We start from the raw sequence: 7,990 nt of genomic DNA on the forward strand, positions 1-7,990 counted from the left end.
GAAAAAAATTTAAAAAAATGTACGATTCTATAATTTTCAGTTTCAAGTGAACAATGTGGGTCATTTTTTGCCCAAATGGATGTCTTGATGTCTTTGTGGTTTTGATTTATTTAACCATTAAAATTTTAAAGAACAAGCCTCAAAAATCTGTATTGTATCAACATTATCTATTTTAGTCATTTTTTTGCGGGTACTCACTAACAAACTTGAGTCCTTAACTGTACGATTTTACAGTTAGGGAAGATAATAGGTTGGAGCATGTTGTTTGGTCCCATGGTTCTCGTTCACGTGCATATTAGATCTTCGGTGATGTGGTAGTTTTCGATACAACCTATCGGTCAAATGGTTACTCTATGCCATTCGACATTTAGGTGGGTATCAATAACCATGGTGACACTTGTTTATTTGGGCGTGTTCTACTATGAGATGAAAGATTTCAATCTTTTTCATGGACAATGAAAGTATGTGATCTTCTACAAATTTTGAGCTTTGAATCTTTGATATTCTTACCAATGATGTGTGTTTGAGCATGCTTATATGTTTCTAGTGTTTCTAAAGCTTGATATGGTTGTAATCATTTGTAGGTCTACTGAATGGAAAGATGCCACAAACAATCCTAACTGATCAGAACTTAGCTATCAAAGAAGCAATCTGTAAGGAACTCCCCAACACTAAACATGCATTTTGTATATGACACTTATTATCAAAATTATCTGGCCGGCTTTCCCTCCTCCTTGGTAAATGATACAATGAGTTTGACACCAATTTTTACAAGTTATGTAATCTTGAGTCCATTGAAGATTTTGGAGAAGGCTGACATGCATTTGTCAATAAGTTTGTGTTGCATTTAAATAGACATATTAACAACTTGTGGAATTTAAATGTGTTTTGGGCACTACCATACTTGAGAAGCCATTTTTTTGCTGGAACGACGACAACGGGACGTTCAGAGTCCATCAATGCATATGTGAAATGATTCTTGGGTTCACAAACTCCGCTCAGTGAATTGATAGACCAGGTATAAGAAATAATGATCTCATTGTCTTTCTTAATATTTTAAATATATTGGCATTTTATTCTTTATTTATGATTTTTTGCCTCTTTTTGGTAGATGGCAGTTGTTATTGAGATGAGAAATGTAGTGGGTCAACAGCGTTTGATGCAACAAAAGTCAGTCCAACAATGTGGATGTCCGAACAATGTGCCCTTTCGAAGACCATGGAGACACGTCTTAACTCCTTTGCATTTTCTAAGATACAAGAAAATATTATTTCATCTTTCCAATATTTGACATCTAGAAAGGATAAGGAAACTTATGAAGTGACACACTTTTCAAAGAAAGAAAAAGGGCGAAAAGATTCTTTAGTGGTTGAAAACAGTGTTATGAATTGCCGTTGTAAAGGGTTCAAGTTTACAGGTATCATTTGCAGGCATCAAAAAGTATCTTTAGTGGTTGAAGACAATGTTATGAATTGCAATTGTAAATGGTTTGAGTTTACAAGCATCATTTGCAGGAATCCTCTTCATGTTCTCTTCAAGTAAAATTTTATTCAAATTCCAGACCGATAACTGCCAAAACGTTGGAAGCGCTCCACATCATTAATATCAAATGTTAGCTCGAACACATCAGCTGCATATGTTGATCGTGTCCAAACTATACAATCATTAGAATCAACAATTGGTACAAAAGGTGCAAGATTTGATGATTGTTAGAAGTTCATTATAGAGCAATTTTACAGAATTTGGAACATGTTGAAGAAGTAGAACGCATGAGGTCTCCTATGGTTGATTAAACATCTAATGCAAGTTTAGCAACTAAAGAGGATGAAAATGGGCTTCATTGTGAAAGCGTCCATGTAAAAAACCCTGTTCGGCAAATCACAAAAGGGCAGCCTCCCGAAAAAAGGTTAGAGCCCCATGTTGAAATTCCCAAGAAACCTAGATATTGTAAGGTTCCTTTATGTAGCCAAATTGGCCATGATTATAGGAATTGTCCATTAAAAAGAGGTTAATTTAGTAGGAAATCATTATATGTTAGAGAACACACTTCTTGGTATGATGTTGACACAATTTTGGGGATAGAAATGCTACTTTGCTTATGAGATTTTTGAGCATTTACATGCGACAACTTTGTATATGTAATTTTGGAGATGTGCATAATGATTATTGTAAGATGCAATATTTATGTTGTGTATCAAATGTAATGAACATATTTTTACTTGATTAAATGCTCTATCTTTTGTTGATTCATTTAATAGGATTTCAAGCAAAGCAACATTCTTTGTTCCTTGTGAATGTGTTGGGTCAGGGACTGCATTTTCCAATTTGATATTGAGGTACGGCAGGCACAATAGGGTAGCAATGCTTAGGTTCTTTAAACTCACAAGATCATAAGGGCGCAGTAGGGCAGCTCCTTATGAATGTGTTGGGGTAGTGATTGCATTTCCAATTTGATATTGAGGTATGACAGGCACAACAGGGCAGCAATGCTTAGCTTCTTTAAACTCACAAGATCTTAAGGACATCGCAGGGCAGCAATGCAATTCGAACATATAAGTCACTTTTCTTTTTCTTTTGCCATTAAAATTAATAACTTGCCTGAACAACAAAGAAAATAATGTTTGATGTCAACAAGAAAGCAAAGAGAAACAAATATGTCAAAGAAAATGGACTTTGGATGTATAGGCCACCCATTTCGCTATCTCGGCTGATTAAGTTCATGCAAGTGAAGGTGGAGCTCCTTGTCAATAATAGCCTTCCCATTTTTTCAATTATGTTTTCAGAAAGAAGGAAGAAGCCGGGATGACAAATAAATGAGTGCCGGATTGCGGTTCGATTGATGCATGTGGTCACGAAAACTATACGACACTTCCTTAGGCTAGGTCATTAGGTCTTGTCTACCTCCCGAAGGGTTTCTATCACTTAATTGTTGGTTCACTAGCATTCTGCAATGTGAAAAGGTGCAAGGAGGCTAAACTTCAAATCAAGCAGAGTGAGGATAAGGAACCACAAGGAGGATAGACTTCAGAGTGAGAACGAGGAACCACAAGGAGGCTAGACTTCAAATCATAGCTGAGTCAGGACGGGGAACCACAAAATGCCACAACCTTGGTAGTATAAAGCACTAGTCTCCAGGTTATTTACTATTTATTCTGCATTATAAAAGTAATTCAGTGGCAAAAAAATAATTCCACACACTTACAAAGAGAGCCTCCGGTGAATATCTACGATTTGGGGTGTTCCTTGGATGGAAGAAAGGCACAAGTTAAGATGCCTTTGGAGGTAAGGAAACAAGGAAGCCCATTTTTTTAATGTCGAAATGGCGCGTAACTTGGCTCGGCCAAGAGCCGAGAACCTTGGCCAACTTGATTTTCAAATCAATCAGTATGAGGACAAGGAACCACAAGGAGGATAGACTTCAAATCAATTAGAGGTGGCATGTGAGCTAAACAAGAAGTTAACAAATTAATATTTAAATGCCATACATGAAAGATTTACGGGATACATTTTTGGACACGGTTTCGATGAGTCCATGTAGAAATGAGTCACTTTGACTTAATTTTTAAGGACTTATAATCTCTAACATGGAGATCATGAATATGAAAAAAAAAAAAAAAATTGAAAATTAGAAATAATAATTCTATTAAGAAAACATTTGGAGCGTTAGTTTCAATTGTTTTTAGATGGACCACCTATTTGCGTCCATCTTTAAGATGGATGCTTCATATAGATGCTTCATACCTTAGAACTGCATATTGTAGAAATGCGGTCTAGCTCCCGTGAAACAATTTTCCAAGATTTTTTGGCTAATTCTTTCAAAATTTGTAAAGCATCATTCTGCCTCATCTAGTGAAGGTCTTGTATCTGTATCCATAATTTCACATATATCACGACAATTGAGTCTTCATTTTCAAGAAGTATTGACCGGTCCATACTTTATGATCTTTGTGTTGAATAATAGATTACTAGCCAAATTACGTGTGTTGCACATATGCAATTACTTGTAACAGATTAACTAAAGGAAAAGTGTTATATAAGGTTGCAACTATGAAATGTAGAACTACAGATGCATTTCAAAAATCCATTGGAAATGGTTGTTTTAGTTTTGAAAAACCTGGTAATTGACCATCTCACGATCGTGACGTATCAATACGAAAAAAAAAAAGAAAAAAAGAAAGGTTTTGTCTTAGAAATAGTGCATCTTGCAACATATTATCTATACCATCATATTCAAGATTTTAATATGTTTATATATATACTCGATTTTAACCATTTTTGGAGTTTAAACATTTGTAATTAGATATAAAAATAGATTTTTAGATAATTCTAAGAATTTTTTACATTAAAATTAGAGGTTATGACAAAATTTGGTGGTGCACCTAAATTGGATTGTTTAAGGTTGCAACCTTATAGAAATCACACCATTAACTAAATATTCAATTATCAAAGAACTTTATTAATAATAATATTTGGTAAATCACTTATCACCTCTTCGATAATAGAAATTTTTAACTGCTAATCATTTTTATGAAAATAAATTTACTAAACTCTAGGTTTCCTGAAATAATATTTTAAGAGATTATTTCTTTCTCTAGTATTCAAAAACTCTTCCATGAAAATCTCTCATCTCTCTTAAAATCTCTCATTCTCTATTTCTTGTGCATGTTATCTCTTTCTTTTCTTTTGACAATGTTATAAGCTCATTATTGAATATATGCTTAACAAGCAATAGATTACATTATGGCAATTAATGCATTAGAAATATACAGAGAAGATAAAGAGACTCCATGCTTTGCAAAATGATATGCCTCATGATTTGCCTCACGATATGTATGAGAGAAAGAAATCCTTAACCCTGGGGTAGCACAAAGATCAATGATTTTCAGCAAAAAAAACATGCAATGACCAAGGTACCCTTTGCTCCTTCTTACACAATTTAATGATATTAAAAGAATCCCCTTCAATCAAAATATCCCCTTAGAAGCCTCTGTCCATAATAATATGTAATCCTTGTAGAAGAGACGCGATATCTACATGTGTAGCCATGGTAGAAATGCAAGGCCCAGCATAAGAAAAAAGAACAATACCATCATGGTCTTGAAATAGACCACCAACACCAGCAACCCTTCGATTGCCTAAGGAACTGCCATCAAAATTTAGTTTTAGACAACCCTCTGAGGGAAAATTCCAAATCACATGAGGACGGCCCAAATAAGAAAATGATGTAGCTAAATTCTTAGGTCTAAATTGATATCAACCCATGAAACACCACGACCCTCCAAAGTGGAAGAGAACCAATCCCATAGAGATTGCAGAATCCAATCTTTAATTTCTTCCTAGATTAAACAAAACCCATCAATTGTTCTCCTATTACATTCCAACCATATCTGCCATATTATAGCACACCTAAAATTTTTCATAATGATGACGCCTTCCTTAGGTAGACCTGTAGTACATAGATGGTTAATAGCTCCAAGGACATTCTCTAGTAGCATAAAGAATAGTCCCATTTTATTAAAAGCCCCATGCGAAATATAGGAAGCAAAATTTCAATGTAAGAAGAGAGTGAAAACCAGTCTCCGCATTGCATTTGCACATAAGATAGACATTCCTAAGAATTGTACCCCTTTTGTGCAGATTATCAATAGTGAGGCATTTGTCTTGCATAGCTAACCATAGGAAAGCATGGATTTTGCCCGGAATTGGCCATTTCCATACCAAACCTAGGGTACAATTGGTCCAACAAACATGATCATGATAAAGAAGGTTATAGTGTGATTTAACAGAAAATGGCCCTTAGGTTCAGATTCCTAAGCAATCCCAACTGCAGTGTTATCAGAAAGTTAGACATCCTCCAAATTTGTAAGTAACTCTTTCCTCTACAAAATGATATAATTTGGTAACCTGTTATAAATGCACGTAAAATTCGAAACCAGACCTCCTGTAGTGTGTGTAGCAAGATCGAAATATTTGCAGCTGGACGTGTATCCTTGGCAAAAAGGTCTGGAAATAGAGAAGAAAGAGATACATCACCTTCTCAAAATTTCTCACAATGTTGAGATCTCACTCTAGTTTAGAAGATATGCTATCCTCTCTCTCTCTTCCCTTTCTTCCCCTAAAGTATACTTACTCTCTTTCTCTATTCCCTCTCTCACTCTTTCCTATTTTAGAAGATTGAGCTCTCTCTCTCTCTCTTCCCTTAGAATTAGGAATATTATATCTCCCACTTTCTCTATTTAAGATATCGAAATAATGTGGAGATATAGAAACAATATTGAGATCGTTCTGTGTCTATACTCATACTCTCTCTCTCTATATATATCGAAGGTTGTTGCAATACCAATATATATATATATATATAGTCTTTCCAACGCCTATAGGTGAAAATGAATAGTGATTTCTCTTTACCCTCATCACCGTACAAATCGGAATTGCTTAAAATTTGGTGGATATGTACATCTTACTGAGGAACATTTAATAAAAATATAAAAAAAAATATCCGTGAAAACTAAATAGACCAAAATACCCTCGAAACGTTTCAGGGGTATTTTTGTTAATTTCTTTCATGCAATTTTTTTTTTTTAATATTCGAAAATTTCCCTATTTTTGATGAATACACGCTCCAAATTAAAACTCATTCGGATTTATAGAAAAAAAAATGAAAAATGAAATACTACCGGATAATTATGACCGCGCGATGAACTTTGGGCGGTGATAGGGGTAGGTGAAATCACTATTCATTTTCGCTTATTGTCGTTGCGTAGTGTTTTCTATATATATGCAACACTTTCTTCGCACGTGATTAAAGAGCATTGACTATCTAATGAGAACAAAGTTTTTAGAAAAAAAAAAATATGAAATACAGATATATTTATTGTTCCAAACATAAAAGATTATATTTATGAGGAAAACTTACTAAAATTTTGAAGTAGAGTAAAAATCTGTAATTATTTTAATTGCATATAATTTTTGCTTGTTTTTCGTTACTTCAAATAGAATATCCAGACAATAAGATACTGTATAATTTAATTCAAAGCAGGTTCTTATAACCTATAAAAATAATAATTACACACCTCGAGAAAAGCATGGTTTCTCTTACCTTAAAGATTAATGTGTTCCTCAATTTTCATAAAATGGGAAGAACACCTAAAAAAATACAAACATAGGTAATAAAAAATAATAATAATACAACAAACCGTCCATGTAGACTCTGTTAAACTTCATTCAATGGAAAAAATATCCGAAATTCACCAAATCCACATGATAATATGAAAGAGAGGGCAGGGAATAACTTTATAATTATTATTGCATTAATAATTTATAATGTACAACCAAGTAACCATCGCTATAAGACATACTAAAAATGAAGATTAATAAAAAAAAAGAAGCATGAATGTCGTTCATCACCTTCACCAACTAAAAAATAATAATAATAAGAATGACAAGCAGAAATCCAAAAAATAAAAAAATTCTTTTACAACCAATAGATCATAATTTAGTTATCAGGGGAATTTCATACACTCAATAAACAAAATCATAACCTCAAATATGTCTGCTTTTGCTATTTATTGCATATGCAAAGCCATTAAAAATCCTACACCTAAGCGAACTCCCCATTTCAATGTCACAAGCGAGAATGTTCAGGTAGAAAATAAAATAAAAACAAATTAAATATTCTATCACAAGGAAAATAAATTTAACAAACACATAAACAAAAAAACAAAGGCACTTCAAAAATAGTGTATCCATTTTGAGAGGTTGAGAGGGGCACGTGAAAGTTTCTTAACCTATTTATAGGACTTCTAAACGTAATTAAGATATAGATTCTCTTGGAGAGAGATATTTTAGGTGAAGAAATAATAAGTATAGATTTTATGATACAGGTGAAATATAGATTGCTCCCTCTCTCTCTTTCCCTAAAATATGCACACACGTATCTAATAAGCTCCTTCTCTCTCTCTATTATGCTATTTCTCTCCCTCTCTCTCTA

The 7,990-nt window shown here is 33.7% G+C and overlaps 1 pseudogene across 1 annotated transcript; it reads left to right on the forward strand.

The window, feature by feature from the left end:
• Positions 1–221: 221 nt before the first annotated feature.
• On the forward strand, positions 222–2,228 carry LOC148782068 (protein FAR1-RELATED SEQUENCE 11-like; annotated as a pseudogene). Its single transcript, XR_016055221.1, has 4 exons — positions 222–463; positions 577–1,018; positions 1,112–1,228; positions 1,588–2,228. The product of XR_016055221.1 is annotated as a protein FAR1-RELATED SEQUENCE 11-like (transcript).
• The last annotated feature ends 5,762 nt before the right edge of the window (positions 2,229–7,990 follow it).

Source organism: Amborella trichopoda, chromosome 5 (assembly GCF_054954075.1).
Source record: "Amborella trichopoda isolate Santa Cruz 75 chromosome 5, AtrichopodaSantaCruz75HAP2 v2.0, whole genome shotgun sequence".
Lineage (NCBI taxonomy): Eukaryota > Viridiplantae > Streptophyta > Magnoliopsida > Amborellales > Amborellaceae > Amborella > Amborella trichopoda.